The sequence below is a fragment of the Larimichthys crocea genome, chromosome XIII, assembly GCF_000972845.2.
Source record: "Larimichthys crocea isolate SSNF chromosome XIII, L_crocea_2.0, whole genome shotgun sequence".
Classification (NCBI taxonomy): domain Eukaryota; kingdom Metazoa; phylum Chordata; class Actinopteri; family Sciaenidae; genus Larimichthys; species Larimichthys crocea.
Window position 1 is genome coordinate 23,189,395 of NC_040023.1, and position 27,947 is coordinate 23,217,341.

A 27,947-nucleotide genomic window follows, 5' to 3' on the forward strand; every position below is an offset into this window, starting at 1 on the left:
TGAAAGCTCAGCCAGCACCAAAGTTGGACAGCGGCTCAGTGCTTGCCGTGTAATCGAACATGAATAAGGCCTTCTCACTAAGCATTTCCTTGGCCCTGACAGCTCACTAATGAGGGTATTGATTGCAGTAACACATGCTGATGAAGGATCAATGGGCCAGGCGCCGTACAGTGACATCTGTTAACAATGCTGCATGATTAAATTAATATGTGGCTTGGAAACCCAATCTCTCTCTACGGCCATTCATGTTGGAGGTAGCTTCAATCGAAAAGAACGTAATGCTGCCTGTCTTTGTTGAGATGCAGTGTGTTCCTTTTGAGTGCTGGAGTAGTAAGTGAAATAGAGTGAGAGCGTAAACGTGGGAAATGATACATAAAATCAACAATTCTAAGCTTACGCTTTGTCAATGTTTGTTTGTTTTTTGGGAAGAAGAAAAAAGGAGTACTATTAGATACGGCATCAATCTTCTCAAGTTGTGTTAAGTAAGTAACTACTAGTCTTGTGCTTGTAAAGTTGTCTCACCATTAACTGTTGTTGGTATGCTGTGAACTAAAATTTGAACATATCATTTTGCAAAAATCCCACAAACTTTTATGGGTTACACCTCTGACACTTAAGTATTCTAACATTCTATCCAGAATGTCTCACAAAAACTGTTTTTATGATGAGAGTCTGATGAGAGAAAATTGAAATTTAGTTTCGGACCAAAAGCTTCAAGGAGTCTTGTGATTAAAGCATATTTTTTTGGTTGCAGCACGTAACGCTATAAATGCACAGTTTGTCCTTTTTACATTTCAAACATATTTATTAATCATATTTATCTTTTAATTCATTTATTTACTTACTTTTTGCATACATAAAATAAGTGACATTTTCATTAAAATGAACAAGAATTAACCACTGGTTTGTAAACTACAGGGAATCCTTGAAAGGTCTGCATTAATACTAACTATAAAACAACAACTATAAAACAACATGCCGTACAAAGACACTAGTAAACACACATACACACACACACACACACAAGCACATACACAGCTGTATCTCCAGTGTCACCATTCTTTGCCTCCACCTGGGATTAGACCAGGAAATTGTCTTGTTTTCAGGGTCTCATCCATCTTACCACGGCTGATCACGACTGCCAGAGCTGGGGGTCCACACAGGAGCTGCACAGATACAGTTCCATGTGTTTACAACAAAAACATGAGTGATTTCAGTGATACAAATGTCTGGATTGATCTGCTCGTTATGAACCTCTCATGTGCACAAGATAACAGCACAGAGGTGATCATAGGTACATCCCTTAACGTTTGTTTCAGTATATTTCAGATGGATAAAAATTTGATGATCAGCCTACTTAGCCTGCTACTATTTCTCTTTTATTCTAAGAATGAAGAAACAGAGCAGGTAAATCAGGGATACGTTACCAAATGTTTAGCCGAAGGAAAAAACATTCTTTCCACAATAAAAAAAAGAAATAAAAAAAAGCACAGGGTCTAACTGCTACCCTTTATATTATGAGAGTCTGTTTCCCTGCCTATTCATGGTTTCTTCAATGCCCTGACTCTTAAACTTCAAAGTTCCCTCTCAATTACTTCACTTTTAAGCCTCACAAAGCTAACTGAAACAGAGCTGAAACACAACAACACAAGACATTTTCATTGTGCAATCGAGGAAGCATCACATTGCTTCTCTGAGGTTTTTAGACAAAATGGACCAACAATGTGTCTTCTTTGCTTTGGAAATAAATTTTCATTGACCCGTCAAATTAAAAAATTGAGCTGAACAAGTTAAACACACTTCCCCCTTTTCCTCTCAATTATAAGTTTCCATAAAGCCTTGAAGCTTGTTGGATGAAATGGTTAGAGAAAATATGTAGATAAAGCGCCAACATGAAAACATGAGGTAAATTTATATACAGACCTCCGCTTGCCCTGGGTGCATGCACATACACACACATACACTCTTACACACAACCAGCCACCGATTGCACAAATTTGACACTAACTTGGCAACAGCACAGTTGCCAGATATTTGTCAGATTGAGCTTTTAAGGTTGAGATGTTAGATACTGAAAAAATACGGACAGGTTTACATGCACACACACATTCCCCATTTTAACACACTGCAAATGTCCAGAATACCTCTGAACCTCATCCAAGAAAACTCTGCTAATGATTTCAATGGAAAGAAAAAACAAACAGGTTTTTCTTGTGCGCCTGCATGATAGCCATTTGGGTGCAATTTCGAGCTATTAATACTTCATTTTCATAATTGTGGGGTCATCTCTGGGGTGTCTGGATATTTCCCAAACAGCTGGCTGCAAAGCAAAGTTTAGTTTAGTCTGGCCTGGGAGATAATCAAAGCTTGGAGTCTGGTTAGAGTTACACCATCAAATCAAAGGTGATTTTTTTGGCACTTCTTTTATCAAAGTATACAATGAAGACTGACAGACATGATGAGAGTGACAAGAATAGAAGTAATGTGCAGAAACTAAGCCCATTTGTTCAAAGTCCAAAAAGAATGAGAATATATTTTTACTGCCTTTTAAAACAGAATAATCAGACTACATATGGTTGTTATTTGAATATATATATAAAAAACAATCAACGTTAACCACCTTTAAACTGTTTATGTAAATAAAACATTTCAACCCAAATCAAACAGCAGGCTAAATGGACTGATTAAAGGGAAATATCATTTCCACCCTGTTGATTTTCAGCATGCAAATAAGCATTTCTCACTTTCACAGACAAACCTATGTTTTTCGTCAAGGTTCTCAAGCCGTTTCTCACAAGAGGGAAAGAGGAAGAAGAACACTGAGAAGTAGGCCACCTCTCATTTCCCAAAACTTGTGATGGATAATTCAGCCGGTTGTCAACATGGGATTGTTAAGTTTAGAGTGTTGAGGTCTAGAAGATCATCTGTCTGTCCACCACTGTCAGTCTCAACTTGACTGCACAGAAGGAAGGGAGGCTGACAGTTTCACGGCTTCCTCGCAGAATGCAGACAAGTGATTTTGTGTTCAATCAACCATCAAACGTGGCCAAGGCCATGCCAATGCGGAGGGAAAACAACAGAACGAGCCCAAAGCCGCCGCAACCGCCCTGAAAGCACGCATAAACACACAGGACAGGCCTCAGCTGCAGGACTCAGATGAAAGTGTGTTGTGGGAGACTGCATCGTGACATTTGCTCATTTGTAGAAGTCAGCACCTTCTCACTTCACATCTGAAACAGCCATCGTTTTAGGTCTTGTGTGATCATTGTGTTGTGTGTTTATAATGTACAAGATTACGACAATTTATTTTGCAGACGCTGAGGGAAATCTGCTAAACGATTAAACTGGAAATGATTGATTAAAACAGCTACATATAAGCCTCTTGTGGGAATAGGACTAAATTGTCATTGTCTGACTAAAAATAAATACTTTTTACATGCTTTCTAGTAATAGAAGAAATACGACAACAAATGCTGGACTGGAATGTGAATGCATACAGTTTATATTTATGGGGGGAGGCTTGTGGCCAGAAAAGAGCTCACTGGGTAGCTACTAACACAAATGGGACAGAACAGTTACTAATTTTTAACAAACCCCATGACCCTAAGCGTAAAAACTGGAGGCAAACAAATGCCAATTATATCATGGAAAAATATGTTAAACCTTATGGCACCGGAGGCTAGATCAAACCAGTGTGAAGGAAAGAGTGGGCCGATGTAAAAGAACACTCACTGTTTCTCTCTCTTCTTTATTGCTGGATTAGACCCCTGTAAAGCACTGCACCTTGCAGACAGGGTCTCCTTTTTACATGCAACAGGGTCTCCACCTCAAGGCCTATAAAGACCAGCCAGCTGTCCCTAGACAGATGAATTCAACTCATTAGATTACAGAAAGAGAAAGGACGTCAGAGAGGCAGAACTCAGAGAGAAAATCAGGTGAAACAATAGAGCAACAGGTAGGCAAACAAGCAAAGGCCAACAGGTATATAGGAATCTTAAAGGAATAGTTCAGGTATTTTGAAGAGGCACTGTATGAGGTACTTATAGATAGTCAGTGTTTTACCTACACTAAACCAGTACCTACAACCAAAAGTTTGGAGAAACAGGGTTCTCAGCACAGAAGCAGAGCTATGCACTGCTGTGGGCTGAGTCAACAGAAAAATGTATTTTAACCACATAAAAAGCCCAAACTTGTATGTGCACGGAGGACAAATCTTAATTACTTCAGTGGACTCAATGTCAAATTTGAATTCCCCCAGTATGGTTTATGGAGCAAATGCCTGAAAACTAATGACATTCCCTTCAGCCTCACCACATGTAAGCATGCTAAAAATACTAAACTGAGATGGAGAACATGGTAAACATGTCTGTCAGCTATCAGCATGCGAGCATTGTCATGAGCTGATGTTAGCTTTCAGCTAAAAGCACCACTGTGTCTAAGTACAGCCAACAGAGCTGTTAGCATGGCTTTAGACCTATTTAAAAAAAAAAAAAAACTCCTATTCACCATCACTCCATATGTGAGTGAACCACTAACCACCGACGCCACCAAGTTCCAGTAAGACTGGATTAGCCACTACCAAAAAGTGGACAGGCATCTACATATACATGCAGACCAAAACCCACATTGACCACATTTGAAATATATAATGTGTCTCATATCTTGAGTCATCTCTGTCCTTCCAATCATATGTAGAAAGTAAAACACAAAAATAAATCCACAAACCCTCAGTGACCTCTCTTAAGGCTGCTCACGGCAACAGACCTCTAATTCTCAACAGGCAAGTCAAAAGGCAGACAGTGGCAGCCATTTAGAGGAACTAAATGTCAGATTCTGCTTTACAAAAGGGAAAATATTTCACAGAGCACCTGTTTATTGCTATCATTAGCCAGCTATCTGAACAAGAGCCTGTGGGTTAAGTGCATCTGGCATGGCTTAATATAGCATGCAAACTACTGCAATGGCAAGTAACCATAAAACCACACATGTAGTAGTTAATATCCACCTCACTCCATACCGTTAAAAACTGATTAAGGCTTCAAACAGCCTCCATTACAGAAGCGGTCTTCTGCTTTGGTTTAGGAGAGAACAGTGAGGTCTCTATAAAGAAAAACTCTACAGTATTCTGCAGTATTAATGTGGTAAAGTTAGTCATTACGATTGTACTGTACTTTTGACTGGAGCTCTGTGTTTGTGAAGGCAGTATATCACTTTAATGTGTTTTTGTTCCCGTATATAAGCACACAGATGCACTGCCGGATGGATTTAATGACCCAGTCCAACCTTTTTTAGAGGAAAAGTGGTTTTTAGAGCTATAGAAGATGTGGTGACACAACCATTAGTCACACAACAACTTTTAGACGGACAGGGTTAAAACCAGGATCGTAACATGTTGAATATAGGCTTTATGGCATATTTGTGAATTCCTTTTTAAATCTAATGTCAATTCCCATGTACAAAAGAACAGAAAACCCAGAATTTCTTATGGTTGCTTACCTAGATCAGTACAAATTTGACCTCACTCAATCGCAGATGGTACAAGGGAATTCCAGCTAGACATGCACCTGAAAATAAACTAAAACAGATTACATTTTAAAAGCTGCAGCATTTTTCTCTGCTACAAGTGAGAGGAAAAAAAACATTCAGCACATGTTAGGTACCACTACCACTCTTTCACATCGTCTCCCAAAAAACATGAGGTATGTGAAACATCTGCAAAGCATTTGCAGAATTAAAAATAAATTAATAAATAATAATGGGCGTCTGGTACTCTGCCAGGATTTTGAGTCCAGTTTAATGGCACATGGCTTCATGGTTTGTATTAATTTACCGTGGGCTTTGGCATTTGGCAGCAGGCTGAAATGAAGGAGACTAGCCCTGGGCAAAATACATCATATTTACTAATAAAAATACATATTGGGGCTGGAGATTTTTCCCTACCTCACTTTTTCCACCCTAAATTACTGAGCTTGAAGTGCAAATGTGTCCGTGTCTGGTAAGAGGTTAAATTAAGTGTGAATATAATGTTCCAGCTATGCATACCAGCAGTGGATGATAAGAAGCCTGATAAGACATTAATGCTCTTACGGAAACTTAACTCAAGCATGAAAACTCAAACTTCCAACAGTTGTTTAGATGTACTGATACCAACACTTGGTACTTTGACTGCTTTTCAATTGATATTGTGTGTTTTATAATTAATTTGTAATCGACACTTGGTATTTGCTGTAGTATTTTTGAAACCATCAGTATATCATGAGATATCTGAGAGAGACATTTCATTGTTTCATTGCTTTTCTATACTATAGATGCAAGCATCTACAAGCAGACAGACGAAAGCAACCTGCCCGTTATTGAAGGCCATTTATACACCACAGATGGTATCACATACCGTATTCTTGATGAAAGGTTATGGAAATGTTCAAAAATAGTTTGAACTAGAAAAGCAGCTTGGTAGCAGCTGCTAGTCATGTTTTATCTGTAACATAAATCAAATAGTAGCTCAAAGCTTTTAACAGTACACTGCTGAATGACGCTGAAAATGAAAATTAAGAAAAGATCAAGAACACTTGTTTGTTCTTAAGAGGTTGCTGGAGTTAAATTTATTCACATTGTATGTTTGGACAGACTACGGAAGCCATTTTAAACTAATTTTGCAGACAACCGCTATTCAAAAAAGGGTATTTTTGATAATTAGCAAGTCATTTGCTGGCCTCAACACATTTTTCTACTTTCTGCTTTGCAGTGATGGTGGCTTTAGACTCTGAAAGGCGATCAAAGGCTCTTCATACACCATTAACCAGGAAGTGCTGCTATAACGACTCTTGGCTGTTGCCAGTTTTGACACCCTTCCTGAATTCTCCTGGATTTGTGCACCCAGAATAAATCCCTTTCAATTCGCATACACTAAATCTCTTTGTCATTCTGTAGATATGACGTGTGATAGCAGTATACTAATAGTGCAATAATGGACATGAATGGGCTTGGCTTTTGGGCTCAAGCAAACACTAACTCATCTTAATAACTTCTGCTAAAGAGTGTTATAAATAGTGGTACAAATAATCCTTAAGCATAGCTCCTACAGTTTTGTTACACCATTAAAGACTGATTTGACACATTTTAACGAGACTACAAAGGTCAAGTTTAGTTCCTCTAACCCAGGGGTCGGCAATTAGCGGCCCGTGGGCCAAAACTGGCCCGCCATCAATTATATCTGGCCCGCTAGATGACGTTGATTTATTTTTAAATATATATATATATNAAATACAACAATTCCACAGATTTCACAACATTTATTGAAAAGTAGCTGATAAGTAACGTGACAGCAGCCAGAACATCCTCGCAGCCTCTTTACTTGACGCACAGGTTGGACACTGTGTCCCTCTTGTAACCGACAACGTGAACAAATGTGTTTCATTAAATGAAAAAAACAAAACCAAACAAGGTCGGCTCAAATATCAAATGTGAAAAAAAATGTGAATGCACATCAGCGGCAGATCTGCGCTGCTGTATACATTAGTTACGGCAGGTTGCAGGTAATGTTTTAAATTAAATNAATGGAATTGTCTGAAAAAAAATTGGCCCGGGTCTAAACGTATTTGCCGACCCCTGCTCTAAACCCACTTCTAACAATGGCTAATTTATCCATTTTGAGGTAAAAATACAAACTTCTAACAATGGCTAATTTATCCATTTTGAGGTAAAAATACAAGTTAAAATCTCAAAAGCGAAAACCCTGTTTGATATTGTACATTGACCCTTAACTTAAAATGCTGCATGTTAGTGGGTATTTGGACAATGTAGGTTTGTTTTTCCTTTTTAACCCTTTGGCACTTTTATTTTGAAAGCTAAAGAAGCCTGTATTTCCTACTGATGTGTGCTGCATGTGTTAATACTTTTGCATTGTCGTCTTTTGTTTTGTTTTACAAGCATCACTGTTCTAGTAATCCTCATTCACCATTCAAAACAAATCTTTAAAATACTCTAACACTTCATAATGCAGTTGCAAGCTAATAAAAGTGTTTATCAATGTGTTTTCCAGCAGCTATAATTATAACACTTACAGTTGTTACCCAAGTCTTAGGCAAAAGTCTAGGGAGCATGTTTCTGAATCCAAACAATATTTAACTTGATGTTCATCCATACACAACATTCCTCCCTGTGTTAAAAACCTCTTGGTCTTGATTTGGGCCCTCTGAGGTGAAATGATTTCCAGCCCTCACAAAGAAGCCTGATTGAGTGCTTCTGGATGTCATTTGGCTCCAAGAAATGTCAACCTTAGGTCATACCACACACACACACACACACTAAATTAAGCCCTGCCACAGGGCTTCACTAACTGATTTGTTAAACTCGTGATAAGTGCTTTGTCTACTTCGATTAGGTACCAAGATCAGATGAAAGTGGGACTCACTCATTTACACTCATGCATGCATCCTAATTAAGTCTTTTTGATGCTACACTGATGTGTAATCAGGTGAAAGATGTCTGTACCATCTAACTTTGTGCTCTGGGTACGATCACCCAAAAGAAGTACTTGGACTTTACAGCAAGTCATACCCATCACAAAATATTTCACTTATTTTGGTGAAACTTAATATTTTATGGAGAAATAATTTCTGGTTTTCCCTCTGATGTCCTTCAACAGGTGTTTTGGACCAACGGGAAGAGAAGGTCTTCAGAACCAGAGTTGGCAGAGTGGGCAACGCAACCAGACTTAGGAGCTTTTACTGTATGGACATAGCTAATGGTGAGGAGACCAAAGAGTACATTGACAGATGAAACTAAGGAGAGAAAAGGAGTGGGAAGATACTGTTACTCCATTTCTCTTTTCCTGTCTTACACACTAAGCCTGTAGGCTAATTCTGACCCTGTGAGAAGGCATCTGTTGACTATTGGACTCTGCAACCTGCTCTGAAAGACCTCCAGAGTTGAAAGCTAAGAAACATAAAACAGGTGCATACAAACACACACACACACACACAGAAAGAGGAAAGAGGAAATGGCCCCCAGATTCTGACAGAGAATGTGCGAAGGGGGATTTTTCTTGGTCCTGCTGAATATCAATGCATCTTATTGTAAACACCAAAGCACATGTGCGAAGGTGTGTGGGCATCGTTTGAACCACTGTTTGCATGTGGCAAAGTCGGCCAATCCTAATCCTCTAAAAGGGTGAGAAGTGTTCTTAGCCAGTGCTGCTTGTAGAATGAGTGCAACAGATTACAGTGAATGAAATAAACCTACAAAAGAGCTATGTTTTATCCAACTGACCACTTTTTATATGTAACTTTTATGTCGTCCCATAGCAAATATGAGGATAAAAAGGAAGGAAATAGGATGCTATAGGAATAATTTATTCATATAAAATGATTGTATTAATCCAATAATCTTTTCTCAGCAGGCGGCCAAAAAGTTAAGTTCACATTTTTCATTTTATCATGAAATTTCCTTACGGGTATATCTCAGACCACTTTACAACATGTAATACTTTATATATCAGACTTAGATGAAATGTAAGATCAGTGAAAGTACTACATAGACTTTTATCTTCATTTTTCTGCAGCTGGATGAACTTATAAACTGGTTTTTCATTAATCTTATCACACAAAGCCTACAGCATCAGAGAGTTGGCTCTACCCCCTGCTGAGTATAAATATATGTATTGCTATAGTAGGAAGACGCAGGCTAATGCATATATTAGAAATGCAGAGAGAGCCATTTGTCATGGTTTTAGAAACAGCAGGGGGTCCGAAAGCAGTTGAGGCTTTTAATGATTCAGTTTGTCTAGTGTGAGAGATGGCTTCTTTAGCTTTCTTATCTATTAGAATATATATATCAAAGAATGACAGGAAAGAGGGCTGTTAGCCATGATGTTGACTTAGTGTAAGGCACATACTATAGTCATAAGGCAAATACCTGCATTCTGAATGTGTCTTGTGTTAATATTTCTTTTCTAATCAAATATAAATGTAAATATAGTTAAATATTAATTATTCACAAATAAGTGAATTAGCTGCGTATATAATGTTGTAGCAGAAATCCTTGATGCTAAAATATTGTGAGAAATCTATTTTGCAGCTATCTCTGACAATAACATGAGTTACAAAAGGAAACTAAACATCAATGCAGACGATTCTCTCAACTAGGGGATGTTGGTCATGTCCATGTCCAAGTTTCTACTATGTGCACATATCAGTGTTTAAATACTTATTTCAGTGTGAGTGTTCATGAGCCTGTACAGTAATACAACCAGATAAATACGTTACTTAGGATGTGTTGGTCCAGACATCAACTAACAAATTAACTATTCATTTTGTTTAAAAAGTGTCCTGGTAAAATAAAGAGTAAAATACACATGTTCTAGTAAAATGCCTGAAATAAAAGTAGCAACTGGTGCGGCCACAACCGAAACAAGCAAATCAGTCTACCAACAATTAGCCTGAATTTATCATTTTATGTTTGTAGTGATCTATGAATTGGATTTTGCATCTTGGTACTGTACTGAGTATTTCATTTCAATTTGTGGTAAATTGGAAGGTGAAATTTGCTTTTAGAACTCTTTTCAAATGAGAAAACTATCTCTTCAACTACAAAACAGCTTTACACACGCACTACTGAGGGACAAGAATTGAACACTATATTTATTTGTTTTATCTTTTTAGTTATGATAGACGGAGATGGACCACACATGGGAGACAGACCCCACATTGGAAACGGACCACACATGGGAGATGGACTCCACCTGGGAGACCCTAAAGCCCCTGCTGATCCTCAAGCTGATGAAGATGTCATCCAGCCATAAATTCCAGTGGTGGGATGAGTTTGCTGTCACTGACTCCGAAAGTGGCATCAACAGCGACACAGAGCCAGTGCCACCACCTTCCTCTAGCCCACTATCTCAAACATCCAGGCAGAGGCAAAGAGAGGGGGACGACGAAGATGATGAGATGAGCAGGAAGCACCTCAGGTTGGATGAATCTTCTGATGAAGACCATGAAGGGGAAGAGAGCGGCAGTGATAAATTCCGGTGGTGGGATGAGTTTGCTGACATCGACCTGAAGAAGAGCCAGTTTCACCACCTTCCTCTAGCCCACTGTCGCAAACATCCAGGCGAAGGCAAAGAGAGAATGACGACGAAGATGATGAGACCAGCAGGAAGCGATTCAGGTGGGATGAATCATCTGATGAAGACCATGAAAGGGAAGAGAGTGGAAGCCATAAATTCCGGTGGTGGGATGAGTTTGCTGACAACGACTCTGAAAGTGGCATCGACAGCGGCGCAGAGAAGGAAGACCCAGTGCCACCACCTTCCTCTAGCCCACTATCTCAAAAATCCAGGCAGAGGTAAAGAGAGGATGACAACGAAGAGACCAGCAGGAAGCGATTCAGGTGGGATAAACTTCCTGATGAAGACCATGAAGGGGAAGAGAGCGGCAGCGATAAATTCCGGTGGTGGGATGAGTTTGCTGTCACTGACTCCGAAAGTGGCACCAACAAGAAGAAGAGCCAGTTTCACCACCTTCCTCTAGCCCACTGTCGCAAACATCCAGGCAAAGGCAAAGAGAGGATGACGACAAGATGGTGAGACCAGCAGGAAGCGATTCAGGTGGGATGAATTGTCTGATGCCGTCTCAAACAGTGACACTGACAGCGCAGCAGAAGGAGTCCTCTGCAAGCCCAGTGAGAAGATTCAAGTTTACAGCTAATTAGAGTGACACCCCATCTGTAGTTTATTGTTCTCACTTTTACTAATCGCTCTGAGATTATATTATTGTCTTCAAATCAAATTTTAAAAAGTAATAAGCGAAGTAATAATCACCTGGTTTGTTGTTGTTGTTTTTTTTATACACTGTTTATCGCGGGGTCTCGGCTATGTCCAGGATTCTCTCGTGATCTCGCGTGAATACGGCCGGCTCGCTCCACTGCCGTTCCGCCTCCTGTGTGAGTCCCGTGTGTTCTCATGTCATCTCTTTGACAAACACACCAAAAATGAGCTCCAGAAGGTTTACATGTGAAGAACCTTNCTATGTAACTTCTACATAGTTAATTTGTTTCACTGTTGTCTGTTTTGACGGTCTGTGCGCCACGTCAGTGCGAACAATACCAACCATTTTAGCCAATGTATCAAACCCCACCGGCTCTGCTGTGGTCCGTTTCAGAAGTGTCCCAGAAGCCGCTCGCCACTCAGCTCCGCGTTGACTATGCGTCTGTTCTATTTTTGACGCTTGATGTGAGCAGCCTGCGTCAATTTATACAGACCGCCTCGAGCTGTAAGAAGCCAGAGGCCACAGGAAAAGCTAAGAGAATCTGGTGGATTTTCAAAATAAAATACCCCATGCAAACTTCCGGTCGTAAAAACAGAAAAAACTATGTAGCATATTTACACATGTAGAAGCATATTTAGAAGAATATACACCAGGAAAATGACCAAATCTGAGCAAGTAAACAAAGTCTGCCCGGCTAAATGCCCCGCTTCTGAAACACTTCCAGTGGGGTTTGAAGTCACGTGCAGGACGGACCAAAACCGTGTTGCATCCGCGACGCACCAAAGACTGAGTGTGCGGTAGGGTTGCTAGTCCTGTTGGACTAGCAATTAATATTAGCTGGCGAAGTCATCCATGTTTATGACAGTGGTGTAAATTAACTGTTGTTTAGAGCTTTACGAATACTAATTTAATTATTTATAGTTATCGGACATAAACTTAAAAACACTATAGTTATATATATCAAATTTTATTTCCAAATTTAATTTAAAAAAAATACAACATATGTTTGAATCTGCAAATATGCCTTGGTACAGACAAGATACCCACATTTTTGTGCTGAGGTTCTGCCAAAAAACACCAATGATAGTATAAAGAATGGACAGAGTATGAGTGACGTCAACGATAAGTGCCGTTATGACGCCAAAAATATGTGATGCTTTTGGCTGCAATGTTGGATGTATTGCTTCTTCTGCCTCCCACCTAATCTTAAAGTAAAAAATAAATGAGTTCACCAGACCAAAGAAGTATGTGTTATTAATCATCCAGACAAATTTGAATGATTAAAAATATCAACAAGTTTATGAAATTATGGGTCAAAATCAGGTAAAAAATTTGCAGTATTCTCAGCTTCAGGATTGTGGTGGCGTGTCCACTGGAGGCTCTCGTGGGACTCTCTTTCTCTTTCTGTCCGTCTGTCTTTCTCCCTCCGTTTGTCTGTGTTTCTCTGACTGCCTGACTTTCTCTCTCTGTCTCAATATGTCATGTACTTTAGTGAAACAAAACACCGTTTGGGGGGGGGGGACAAAAACATCAGCACAGCGCACCTTCAGCCCATGGAGGTGCCATTACCGACATACGTAAACTTAAGATCTTTTTCAAAAATAAATCCACCTCTTCTTCATCTCTTTGTGTTCAGGAAGCAGCTGAGTGTAAACAAGAGTAATAACTAGCACACGGAGAAGCACAGATGCGAACATGCTGAAGGCTTTTATACTGTTGTGGGTTAGGAAGGCAGGGGAATTATGCTCATGGTGGCCTCAGCGCATGGTCGAGCCACCTTTTAGGACCGCCCATGAAATCCTGGACTGAAAACTGTTGAAAAACAGTTTTTACCTCTTACTCCACATTTTAGTAATATATTGTATATATATTGTTAGTAAGTCTTTTCACATGGTTTCAGCAACTATTTTCCGAACATATTTAATGTGTTTTGAAAGAAATCTCAGAATTGCCTTTACATGGATTTTAATATTGGCAAAGACACGGATTGTCAGTAAACCTAAAGTGGGCCAAATGGCACCTTGGTGCTCTAATAAGCCATTTCTAACGGCATTTACCTGTCAATCAAAGTGGCACACTTTTAATTATGTGTAAAGTTGTTGTCATGACCAGGGAAATTAACTATAGAGACCAGCATCATTTTTTTAACCAGACTGTTATTTCTGATGTGAAGTTTTAATACGGTGCTTACGGGGATTGACTAATTTCCAGAGCCTGTCTCAAGCAGCCGCCTGAGGAATTACAGTTTTTTAGCACTTCTGCATTTGCTTCATTTCCCAGCCACAAAGGTTGCCACTCACTAAACACGTAAGAAAACACGGGAGGTAGGGGGCAGTTGTTGTTACCGTTCACAGAAGTTATGGTAAGTTATTGCTTTTCTGTTTTAAAATTGTGATGATATATTTATAAAACCATGTATATTTTGATATTTTGGTTCTCGTTTACTTGACGGAATATTACGTTGTTTTGCCGTCACGTCACCATTTTAACCCTTGTATTATGTTAAGGGTCAATTTGACCCATTTCAGTTTTTGTGTTGACCAAAGTAGTGGTTATCCTTTCTTTTTCTTCATGAAATTTTGTGACTTTTCCTCATCTAGGGTCATGAACTGATGTGTAAAATCTGGACACTTTGATGTGTAGTGGAATGTCTGTGCAGAGTTTGTATACAAAGATGATGTTGCGGGTCATTTTGACCCAGACACTTTAATGTGGGTAAGTAGCTGTTCAAATCCAAAATAAACATGTTTGAGTGCCCAATTATTTGTATTTTGATTGCCTCTGAATAGCCATTCAGACCCAGAGACCCAGGTGTGTGTAGAGAAGGAACTTTCTCTCCCTTGTCCTTCAGGCCAACTCACACAGGGCGNTGAAAATGTTGAAAATTGAAAATCTGAGAAAATGGGCAAGTTAAATGAAAAAAAAATGTGTTCGTGAAGAGGGAAAAACTTTAAATAGTTCTTAAATACCGTGTTGGAATTAAAAATGTATTGTATGTTTATTTTCTAAATGTTTATATAATCTAAAATAAAGTTGTTATTGGTTTAACCTGTTTTTTTGACTGTTTTGATTGGATTTACACCTATGGGTCAAAATGACCCGCAACCTAATCAATGTAATTTTTTTTCAACATAATACGAGGGTTAATCACAAACTTTAGTGCTGTGTCTTTCAGATACTTCTGTTAGCAGACTTCTGTGTAGGGTACTGTCGGCAGATGCATCTCCAAAATATAAAATATATGTACAACTTTCTTTGTACTTTTTTTGTTAATTTTATTTGTATATTACGGCATTCTCCACAAGCACTTGCTCCAGCAGCTTCTTTAGCTGCAATTTTCGCAAAGGCAGTGGTCCCTCGCCTTCCTCTACAGTAAGTAACTGTTAGCTATCTAGCTAAAGTTGAAACAATCACACTGCTATGTATTCTCCAAGCCGACCCAGAGCTGGTCGTGGCACACCGCCGCGGAGGAAATGTGCCCGGCAGGGGCCAGCCAGCGCTGGGGGGAGGTCCCGCGAGGGGATCCTCCCGCACCATGTGGCTGTCCCTGACCCGCTGAGTTGAATCCTCTGGGCAGACTGCACGGAAGTTGAGGAAAATTGCGGTGATTGGTTAAAATTGCAACACAGCCCTAAATTCACGGGGATTCACTGAAGTTGCGTTGAAGTTGCAAATCGCAACATCGCAAATTCCTAAAGGGTCTGGCTATACCAGCTTTGATATCATCAAAGTTATACTAGCTTTGATAAATTGCTGCCTTTTGATAAAAGGCAGCATTTGGTTATGAATATTGTATTTCTTCCAACAGAACCTCTTAAATCCCAACTATAATTAGGTTACTGAACATTTAACTTAATGTCAGTACAGCCTTGTCAGTTAAAGCAACATTGTATAACTTTTTTAGCTAGCTAACGTTAGCTTTGTTTGTTAGCCAGGTTGCCCAGACTGTGAGCTCAGGGCCTTGTGTTTGTGTTAGTGTTCATACTACACCGGACCACCTGGAAGAGGAGGTTTTCAGGCCCAGTGCATTGGCGTAATACTGACAGAAAGCGGAGCCAGTGTCATGCCATAACCAGAGTTCGCTAAGCGGGTAATGTAACTGGACTCAGCAGCCTCTGGACAAAATGACTAAAGGGGAAATAAAGGGGACACTGACATAAAAAGCTAAGAGAAGAGGAAAGTGAGAAGACAAGATATAAAGTAAAAGGCTAAAGGACAGACGCCGAGCTGGATTTCTTGCTGTTGGACTAAGTAATATTAGCTAGCTGCTATTTGTGTGTGTGGTTGTACCAAACGGCAACCTCCATGGCCGTGAAGCCTATGCGGGCTGCAGTTCCTCAAATGGCCACTTAAGGGAGGCTACAGAACTAGTCAATTTCCATAATGTGCCAACTTCACAGCAGAAATAAATGTTTACAGCTTGGTACAAGAAACAGTTTTGGCCACTGTAGCTAATTTCCTTGCTTATAATAACTGTTTTTTGCTCTTTTTAGTTACAGTGGACGGAGACAGACTCATGGGACACTGACCGCATGAGTCTGGAAGACGGATCCTACATCAGTAACAACATTGCTGCTGACCAAGGTGAGAACTTGTCTCCACATTTCACACAGACGTTACACAGACATTAGTGGTCAGTATTTCCGGATCACTGCTCACTAAATAAAGGGTTCCATGAGATTCTTGAGATATAAGACGGACACAATGTATAAATGATATGAAAAGCAACACACTCCAAACTAGTTGCAGTATTTATTTATCTAAATGGTCTTGTATTTCCAGGCTTTTGCCCATGTTGAGGCATATGCTTGATAACATTGCTGTTGTTAGCAATCAGGCTGAAGCCCCTGCTGCAGCTGAGCCTCAAGAAGTTGTCCAGCCTGTAGAAAATCCCCTGCCTGAAGACCACGATGGGAACGAGAGCGGTAGCGATGAATTCTTGTGGTGGGATGAGTTTGTTGACACAGACTCATAAAGTGACAGCTATGCAGAGAAAGATGAGGCAGTGTCACCACCCTCCTCTAGCCCACTGCTTCAAACATCCAGGCAGAGGCACAGAGGAGGACTACGAAGATGACGAGACGAGCAGTAAGCGATTTAGGTGGGATGGATTGACGGACAGCCTTACTATAGGAAAGCAAATGTCATTGCCTTTTGCAAGCCCGATGCTAAGAGGATCCAAGAGAAGGTCCTGGGAGGAAGATGACCAAGAAGATGGAAGAGGCAGCAAACGATCGACATACTGAGTTTGCACCCCGTCCTCAGTGGACATTGTTATCTCTTGTTCTACTGACTATGATACCATATTATTGTCTTCCAAAATCAAATAAATCTCAAAGCATTGAGTTGCTAAGAAGTTTTTGTTAGGTCTGACAGCTTTAAAATGGAGAACTGAAAGAAATTACCTCTAAAGAAATGAGGTTTGCTGAAAGAGAAAGAGAGAACTAGCAAAGGGAGTTTGTTTGCATTCCCACATTGTGTTTATATCATCGGTGTGCCACGCGGCACAGCCCTGCTCTCTAGGACTGTGTGTGTATGAAAATCATGGATCTTTCTCTCTATGATTTGTGGTGAGTCTCTGACAGTAAAGTGAAGCCAGTAGACCTGACAAGACGTGAACAAAGAATATTCCATTCACAAAATTCAGAAACAGCCAACAAGGCTCCATCCGGTAACAAAATTCACCTACCAGCACATCTAAAGGTCAGTAATTAACATGTCAGAGCTAAGCTAACTCCAGTTTATAGTAATGTGAGAGTGACAATAAATATTACTCTCAACAGGAAATTGAATAGGCATATTTCCCAAATTTTTCTTTAAGTAAAAGAAAACTAAAGTAATTGGAGAATAAAATAGGAATTCATTAGGTGAGACACGACAAATGTCCACCGTCCAAACTAAACTAACGGATGCTAGAAGCAATGGCAGTCGTTCCTTTTTCCTCAGGTGGATCGGATCCGTAAAAGAATAAATCCCTCATAACTACCAGCCTACAACAACACAGCTGCAATAGCAAAATCCAACCAGTCCATTCCTGTGGTGTCAGGATCTGGGGGTGTCAAGAGAGCTGACCCCCAACACACAGCAAATAAAACTGATTTACTGCTGCTTCGCTGGCTGCACCGCACTTTATAAAACTGTCCTGGGCAGAGTTACGACCCCAGGTGACACATACATAGACACACGTTCATGGGCACATATAAACACATGCACATATACAGATGCGTACATACAGTTTGTGAGCACACACACCTACACACACACTGAAAGATGGATGGGAAATTTAATCAGAAGTAGACACATGATTGTACATGCAAGCAGATACTTTAACAGACACACAGAGACTCGCAAACAACCCTTTTAAGGGAAAGAATAGGATACTCATAAAATGATAACCATCATGGACGTTTTTAAGACCAAAATTATGACAAACACATGAGCCTATGTTGTTCTTAAGGTTTGTATTCAACTTTTCCATAAATCAGTTCTTAATATCATATTTCAAGTAAATTAGCTGTATTAATGAAAGATAAGAAAAATAGATACATGACAGCGGGATCAAATCCAACAAAATGAGATGTGGAGAAAGAAAATAAAGGAGAGAAAAAGCCTTGGTGAGTTTTGCTTGCTCGGCAGTGCCATGCTCCAGGGATGTTGTGCAAGGCAGAGGTCCTGCCTTTCAAAGGGGGAAGGGAGCAGAGAGAGCAACACGAGGGAAGATGTTTTGGAAAGCTTTTCCTAATTTCTATGTTTCATCACACTATAGAGAAATCTTACACTGCACCCAAGCTGACCTTGTCTTTATCAGTTAATCTCACCTTGCTGGTGGGGTAACAATATACAGTACATTTATGAACAATGAAATTACAGTATGAAATGTGGTTAAAAAATCAAAATAAACTAGGACCTTGGTTTTCTATAAAGTATGGTATAATTGTTCTTGTTCAGAGAGCTTGATAAATTGATAATTATATCCATAAAAACACGATTCCTTGAAGGGACCATTTCAGATGAGCTCAGGTCCAGAGAAATCAACGGCATTTCTGGATGTTGGTCATAGCCTTCTACTTTATATACCATAGACTACATAGTTTATACCCATATAAACAAACACACACACACACACGCACACACACACATAGACCAAACTGTTTTATGATTAATACAACTTAGCTCCTCCAAATTACCCTCCTGCTGATGTAAGATATGACAGATTAACTAATTTAATTCAATTCAAATTTATATTCACTTGTGTTCACAAGCAATTAGTGCCTCTATTGAGAATAAATGGATAAAGCGCCATGCTCATAAGCAACACTGTGATCGTGGAGGTAAGAGGGAAAACACTCACTTTCCCCAAACAGTTATGTGGTTCGAAACCAGCAACGTTTGGTTCCACAGAGAGATTTAATTAGAGGCTGATTGTGTGAATCATCCAGCGGTGAGAAGTGCTAATGACACGGTGATAAACCTAAACCTATTAGTCAGAGGATGCAACCCCTCTTTAAGATGATTGTACTGTGCTGTGTCAACCTCCGACCAGCTCATGCAGGATACTACAAATGCATCTGGTTTTACTGTGATGTGTGTATGAGAGACTAAGGAGAACACACGGACAAAAGCTTTGCATCCCTAAACAGGTTGGGTCAAAAATAAATTCCCTCAGTCATTCATTTATTCATAATTATAATCAGTCATTGAAGAATCTTATAAACAAAAAACCCTTGCATAATGCACTCACCCTGCTTTTTAGCCATTCCCCTTTTTCCGAAAGAGGAAAAGCAGAGCCATCAGCTCATGAGTTTAAATCACCCACCGCTGCCCCTCGACTAGTTCATCCCTCCAACCCTCTGCCGTGGCGGATCGCTGACACTAAGCAGATGTGCTGCGTTTTATCTTGTCATGACACAGAGCTACTGAAGGAAACCCTAAGGACTCAGAGGTTCAGCCTGAATTTGATTTTCAATACTACTTGATACCTCATTAACTGCAGGATTGTGTGTAATGGTAATATAATAATCTGATGACAAAATGACTAAGCTTTGACATTGAGCAGATGTGTATTGGAGGTACACTTAAATACTCAGTTTCCTGTGTCTGGGTTGAAGGAAATCAGATTCAGGCTTGGTGTTTTTGGTTAGAATCTCACCACTCATGCAGCCTGTTTGCCACATCATAGATAATATCTGTGACTACTCTGTCATACTCAGTTAAACATGGTGAACTGGTTATCGATGTGTTGCATTTACTTTAAACAAAATGCTTGAACTCTTTAAAATGTGTGTGAGTCTTGACTTTTCAATTATACCATTAGGGCCAGCATCTTAAAACAATGGTTGATCATGATAAAGTGTAAGTGCTGAGACTAAGCAGATGTGCTCTGTGTTATCTTGTCATGCTACAGTGCTACCAAAGTCAACCCCAAAGATTTCAGAGGGCCCTGCCTGCCTGCCTGCCTGACTGCCTGCCTGCTGCCCTCCTTTGTGGCCCGTGACGGCTCTAACAGTTTCCTGATTAACAGCAGCTGTCAGTGCAATAGGGGGGATGACCGGACTCATTATTAACTATTAACTCTTTGTTGTAGGGCCGTTTAGAGAGAACTGGGTTGCTTAATATTGGAAATCTAATAGCATGTGTCAAGTTTGCACCAGAGTTGCAGGGCGTTTGTGCTCTCATAGAGTGAACAAGCTGCACTGTTATTTTGTACATTACTACAAAACAATTATAAAACACACCAAAATCAACTACATCCACGATGGTCAGTGCTTGACCCACGTTAGCCTTTTAAGCTGATCTGCGCGTCTGATGTGATTCATCATGTTAAGCCTCACTCTGTTGTTGCAGGCTGATCTGCAGTATTAAAGTGCATGTGTGAACCACCACAGAGGAGAGGGCACAGACAGCATGTCAGCAATGAGGGAAATGTTGCCACAAGCCTTGTTCACCTTGTCCTCTGAAGTACCAGGCTGAAAATTGCACATACAATACACATAAGCTCAGTTGTGGCAATAAATAGCAGCCACTTCTTTAATTCTAATTACATAGACAATATATTATACATGTGTCAGTGTCATTCTATCTGTACCCACACCCCCACCCTCTCACCTCCACCTCTTTGTGGTGTGGTCCAGCCGTGAGAGCTGGACTGGAGATTCCTGGAGGTGGTAGGAGGTCTGATCCCGCTCTCTGTCACCCAGCGACAAGAGGTGATCCTGGGATTAGAGCTCTGTTGGTTCAGGCTGGGTCACTGGAGACAGACTGGGGCTGGCATAGAGACAGCAGCGGGAGGCATCTTATATATAAGATGCAATGGTGGGGAGGTAAAAAGAAAGGGGAGTATGAAGGTGAGGAGGAAGAAGACTGCTTAAAGGAGGGATGAGAGGGAGTTAATTCATTGACATCCATTGCAGTTAAAGAAAACATTTACATGCAATCGCATTTCCATTTGTATGTAGCGTATTATTTGAATTCACTTTTTCCATCTTCACTGTGACAAAAGGTACAGCTAATGTTAATATGACCTGTGATCTGACATTGTATGTCCTGTATTTAAATGGAACCAAAGAGCAAAGGTAACTAGTTTTTGCCGTAGAGGCTTATAAAAAACATCATACAATGCTGCTCCATTTGTTTGTTAACGAGGACCACCATCACCTTTATATCTAAGACGCAATGGTGAGTGAGAAATATGTCATCTGATGTAGTGCACCGCACTGTGATAGACTCAGGAGGCATTAAGGTGGAGGGAGAAGTGTTCATATATACACAATATTGCCATAATTAAGCACAGACCGAATTGTAGATTGTACAACAGCCTTTGGACTTGCAGAGAAACATGATTTGTTTCTATACACAAATCCAAACAGTGAAGTGAGGTTGTCTTACAGAGAAATGAGTGGTGGTTAATTTGTTCTCATGGCTTTGACTCGAGCAGACATTACAGTCTGTCCAGGCAGTTTGTTCTTCCCTCTGTTTGTTTGACAGTAAATAGGAAGCGGTAGGCCGATACTTCTGTTACAGACAATCTGTTCTTTAGATCTTACAGACTGTTAATAAAATTGTAAAAAATCACCACCTTTCACTTCTGTTCTATCAATTTTGCTTAATCCATTCCAAGAGTTATTTAATATTTATTAGTCTTTTTCTCAGGAGGGGAAACCTCTACCACATTGTCAGTGTAGCCACAGGAATGCAAAAAAATAATAGAAATACAGCAATATATTAATAAAGACAAATGTGTCAAAGTGTCACCCAGAGGTGCTATAAATGTTATCAGATTTTAGGCTGGATTACTCTTTTAATGACCAGTCTCCAAATTGCTTTTGTCAAAAACACATTAATGCCTTACACTTTACTTTAACACTTTAAGTATCACTATGATTCTGCTGCAATGACCTCTTTTTCTCACATGTGTTATTAAACCTTTCATAGAATTAAAACTTGACCCTTTCAACCTGACTGTTACCCAGTATTTGCACTCAGCATGGGACCACAGATCATGTGAAAAGAACAGAAAAGTGCTTCGCTTATGCAAAAATACCCAACATAGGAAGGCCTGTGATCTATTCTGGACGTGGAGCTTTCAAACCAGCCTGCACGGGGACCTCCTCTCTCCACAGGTGCAGCACCTATTCTGTTTCAGACAGAGGTCATTGTCACCCCCACTAAGGGGTGGAGGGCTGAAGAGGGCAGAATGGTGGTGGTGGCGGTGGTGGTGGAGGGGTTGAAGTGACCGGAGGACAGGACCCTTCAGCGCCTCTTTGGTTTAACAATGGGTTGCTTCTGCCTGGCTAAACGGTGGGGTTGTGTGTGGAGGGATGGGTCAGGTGTGTGTGTGTGTGTGTGTGTGTGTGTGTGTGTGTGTGTGTGTGTGTGCGCGCAATAGAGTGCAGAACAGAGGGAGGAAGAGTTGTTACCTCATTGAAGCACTATCCTACACATACACACAGATCCCTTCTCTCGCTCTATGCTTTGACCTTGCACTGACCTGAGCCAGCATCAGGTTCACCTGTCCACAGGGGATCTCCTCATCTTGCTGTCAACTCATCACTCTCTGTCCAACCATTATACCTCTGTGGCTACAGACTGGACACAAAAATGGAACCATGAGCTATTGTTAAGCCCCGTGTAGACCAACTGTGAAGTAAGCGATATTAATCGAAATAGATTAAGTGAAGGATTTAGATTAGAATTTATGCTCAGTAAAGCCTTGTAGATAAACCTAATGATGCTAGGACATGGCTAGAGATAGAACGAATGCCGGAAACTTTTTTTTTTTTTTTAACGTGTCCAACAATACTCAAACTAGAATTGCAAAGTAAATTTGTAGGTGTAATTTTTAAACAGTAGCAACACACTTAACTATAACTGGGGTGGGGGCTGATAATAAGAAATGGCCCTTTTGCTCCCTCCTGTGGGCAAAGCAGTCAAATGTGACAAGCTGTCAATCTTGTCCCATTTACTTTGCAAATACAGAAATTGTGAGTGAATATGTTCGGCTCTAGATTTGTTCCAGCAGCGTATAATAATGTAGTTGAGTAGTAGTAGTAGTAGTGCACAGCTGTTTGAGTGAGAATGTTGTGCTTTTGGTCACAGTTGCAATAAAAATGTTGTAGTTAATAAATTGATGATCAAGTAAGATGTAGTGGAAACAAAAGTCAAGTGTTTTGAGACTATCAAACCGTGTTTCTCAGTGAAACTGTGGCTAATATGTCTGACACCAGGCTGTAACCATCACTTCTCGAGCTAAGCTTGGAGTGAAAGGGAGCAGGAGGTGAAAAAGAGAAACCCTGTATATAAACAGAGAGGCATGAAGAGTACAGTAATGTAGAGTGATGTATGGCGAAAGAGCAGTGTGGTCTGGAAGTAATAGTGTTGTCCAGAGTTTTCAGTGGCTCCTACAGCAAGGGCTGAGTGATTAAGAGAGGAGAGCATGGCCTTCACCTCTGTTTGACACCCATCCATCCACCGTCGTAACAGGAGCGCATCAGAGCAATGGCCAACAAAGGCAGCTGGACTGGTTTGAGTTGTGCACTCACCACAATAAAAGGTCATGGAGAATATCCGTGGGTGTGTGCACGCATGAGTGTGTGTATTTCATGAGAGACATCCATGGTTTGGTCTACTTAGCCTCTGTCCTATCATCAAAGGACACAGGTGAGAGCAGCATTGTGGGTCCTGAGTTCTCATGTTACCCTTTCAACTCAGGGAGGGCACATCAAAGACGGGGGCTTAGAGAGTACAGAATACATGCACACACTCACAAAACCATAAAAAATGCAACACTGTATGTGCACACACACAAACACTCGAGTCAGGGAGATGTCACTTTACCTGTACGTGTAGAGGAATGCATGCACACACAAAAGGAATATAGCTGTGTGTGCGTGTGTTATAAGCATAACTTATGTAACTCTTCCCCTTTCTGTCTTCAGCAACACTTTGAACAAATTGGTCTTTCTCTATCACTCAGACCTCACCAGTGTCATCTAGCGATCCACTCATTCATTGTGATCACAGCCTCATAATCTTCCATACAAACTAGTGCAAACTTGTCCTATGGTGTTCTTAAAATGGATATTTCCGCAACACGAGTGATCAAAATGCTTAAGTTCTGCCCTTGCACATAGCTCATCTAGCTGATGTAGGGATCCTATGGAGATACTAGTAATAACCTGCCAACTCATCATAATTTAAGACCCATCTTAAAGTGTTTTCCTTTTCTGGACCTGCATGAAGCAGACCTGTCAGGCCCTGTTAGCAAGACAGTGAGGGTATGCCAGGTGCTTCATAGCAGCAGCCAATGCATGCTTGACACACCATTTGTAGACGACACACACGCAAATAGACATACCAAAGCTCATTGACAAGCACAAATGTCTGTGTGCTGAACCCTTTAATGTATAGCAAAGAGAATGCATTTTACTGATCTTGCAGCACAAGTGTTCAACTTCATCAACTTGAAGGAAGCGTTCAATACAAAGAAGTAAATGTTGCAAGTAAAAAGAATGGTGCTGACTTTTATTTGAAATTGAGCCAAGATGATGACATTTTCGAAATGTGAGTTTTTCATTTGGTGCTGTCTGGCCTATGGATGAAGACAGTGAATCATAACAATTCGTACAGAGCTTGAAGAGGCAGAGAGCCTCTGTGCTTTTTAGAGATCAATATGTCAGAGAGATTGAATGATACAGGTCAGATGTGTTTATGTGCTTGCGATACCTCAGAGTGTGCAAATGAAAACAAACCAAACCTCAGCCCACTTTCCCAAAAGCAGCTCAGTGCTAACATTATGATTTGTTCCATTTTAGGTTTTCTCACATTGTATCATACAGATGAACCCAATGAACCATCTGTAACTTGAGACGTGGTGTGAACATCCACCCTAAAACTGAATTTACCAAGATCATTTTCCCTGGTGTTTGTTTCCAATTTGTGTGTGTCTTGTTTTTTAAACTAAAAGAATAGTTTACCCAGAAGTTTTTAATCTCAGAAAATAATGTTTTGTCATCATTTCCCTGCACTCATGTCAATAGAAACACCAGCTTGTAATACATAGCAGCTCATGTCAGTTTCACCATCTGGACCTCAAGTCATCATTAGATTTTACAAATCAGGATTTGTCAAAGATGAAAAATATAATGTCTTTGCCATCACTCTGTGTGGTTATATTGGTAATTATGTCATAATAACAAATACTAAAAAGCCCTAGTCCTTAAGCAAACATAATAACTTTTCAACCCTCACAGCGAAGCCATTTTGAAGTGTCCAGATGAACTAAACTCAGACCAGAACTCTGGGGTACTTTAGTTGTCAGTACTATGACAGCTGAAGGCTAGAGTAGTTTTCAGCAAATATTGAAAGCCAGATATGTCACTTTTAACAGCACATTTCTTCATCTAAAGGCTGCTAAAAGAAAAAAAAATTGGCAGATCTGGTTTCCAAACTTATGACTAAGTTAATTTGTGCATGTGTGGTTTGCATAAAACATGTTGAGAGGGAAAAGAAAGCCTAAAACCTACCAGCATGTTTCTGCTGCGTGCTTTCATCAGGGTGTTACAGAGCAGGAGGCAAACAGACCTTTTAAAGGCCACACCTATGGCAGCAAACGCGCAATTAGAACAACAATTAACAGGTGTGCACCTCCTGCAAGAGGCCGGACATAAAAAACAACAACACATGAATAAGAACATAATGTTTTAGTTTTGTCTCATTTAGATAATTCACATTTTCCTATAGGGAAGGAGGCTTGTAGGCACAACACACATATTTAAATAGCTTTATATTCTCGCAAAAAACTTCAAAACTACAATGTAACTATGAAACTCTGTTGGCAGAAAACAATCACAGACACAAATCCAATGTGAGTATGCCGTATGCAATCAATACCTGCAGTGAAGAAATAATATGAATAAACAAATAATATATAATTTCTGCCATAGTAGATTAGCACATCATGGTGTGAAAGTTTTCAACCAAATGTTTTGTCAAATATTTCCTTTAACAATTCCTCCTTTTAACTTCTTTTTGTGCATTCAATGACAAACCTATATGCTACTGCACTTGCGCTGAAAATAAGTTTAAAGGTGATTTTAAAAAACAAAATATAGTTGGGGCAAACTTTGATAATGCAAAATTAATATTATTTTTTATTCACAAAGTAGCAAAGCTGGGTTTTCCTAGGTTCCTCCTTAGGCAGGAGAGGACACACCTGTGATCTGTTTACCTAACTGCACTTCTTTGCTTTTCTTGCTGTGGTCTATCTGAAGCTTGATTTCTTCCTGATCTGAGGCCACTTCACAGCTGAAACATGCCAAACATTTTGCCCTCTTTACTAAAGGCATTTTACATATAAGTCCAAAATATATCAAGGTTCCCCAGAGGCATATTCTTCCCATTTTTATTCTTTTTACTTTTTTTCTGCGTGAGCACCTGTGGAGCTCGTCGTGAGCTTGATGGGCTCTTTGTGGTTTGTCTTTTTTTTTGGAAATATATCGCTGCTTGCTATGTTGTGAAACACTTAAAGTAACTGAGGTAATGTTTTCCACTTGGTTGTAGAGCGGAGTTGGTCATGACAGAGTTTGGCGCATTATATAACTTTGAAGTCAGATCTCATCTGATCCAACGTCTGCTTTAGTTTCAGAGACATTATCTGCGACATCGTCACCTCTCAAATATGCATTTACAATGATACCATGTCCAACCATAGATTTATCCCTATTGAGGAATTCTTTATACAAATATATACAAGAAGCCATTCATCATTCAAATATATTACCAACCCTCCCATCTAAGAACTTATGGGACTGTTTTTGTCCACTTCCAAGAGCAATATCTGAGTATATCATGTTGATATGACAGGTGCTGTGCCATGGGAACACAGTACCCTATAGATTGATAGAAGCAATGATACATCAAAAACAATAAGTATTCTGATGTACATTATAAATGTTTCAAGGGTCAACCCTTCAGGCATTGAACTTTTATAAATCTTAAAGTAAACATGTCTGGAGATACCATATGTAGCCTCTCTCCTTCTAGATATATCAGATGTCATATTAGATGCAAACTGAATCCATATCTTTGCTGATCGTTATCATCTGTGTTTACTCGGTTGTCCTCAGTCTGGCTCAGATGTAAAGATGCTCTAGTCTTTCACAAACCTCGGAGGTTTCTGCAGCAGAACAATACGTTCTCTTTTCTTTAATGCTCTAACCCTTTTCTTATAATGAAATATATGCTCCAGCTTCTCGATGCTAGCATATTTTTTCCCCCATGAGACCATTGCATCAACAGCACAGAGTAGCAAAGAGCAGAGAAAAGAAAATAATGCAATGCAAAAGAGGCCTAGTTTTTTTTTACACCTTCACCACAAGTCCTTCTTCTGTGCCCAACAAGTGATGTCATCTTTGATTAGATTTCCCTAATGAGGTCCGCTACACATGAAAGACTTAATATGATGTGTTTGTGTGCATGTCTAAAAACACAAATATGTGATGTAGCCAATGCCAATGTTGGTGTCCTGGCATTGCTCTACATCTGAATATGAAACCAAATTGCTGCCCCAGCTGAGTGTGACACTGGAATCAGCAAACTTCACCCCCACATGTACTGTACGCACAACCTTTAGGGACAACTGCTGAAATGATCCAGGACCTGCTGCTTGAAGGGAACCATAGTAGC

The 27,947-nt window shown here is 40.0% G+C and overlaps 1 long non-coding RNA gene across 2 annotated transcripts; it reads right to left on the bottom strand.

Moving 5' to 3' along the window:
* Positions 1-865: 865 nt before the first annotated feature.
* LOC113747251 (uncharacterized) lies at positions 866-25,908 on the bottom strand. 2 transcript variants are annotated; one of them, XR_003463494.1, is made up of 5 exons: positions 25,787-25,908; positions 20,871-21,057; positions 5,497-5,575; positions 3,733-3,857; positions 866-1,166 (listed from the first exon to the last, which is right to left on the bottom strand). It is a non-coding gene; the product is annotated as an uncharacterized LOC113747251 (long non-coding RNA). The 2 variants fall into 2 exon arrangements; XR_003463495.1 differs by lacking the exons at positions 3,733-3,857; positions 5,497-5,575.
* Between the last annotated feature and the right edge of the window lie 2,039 nt (positions 25,909-27,947).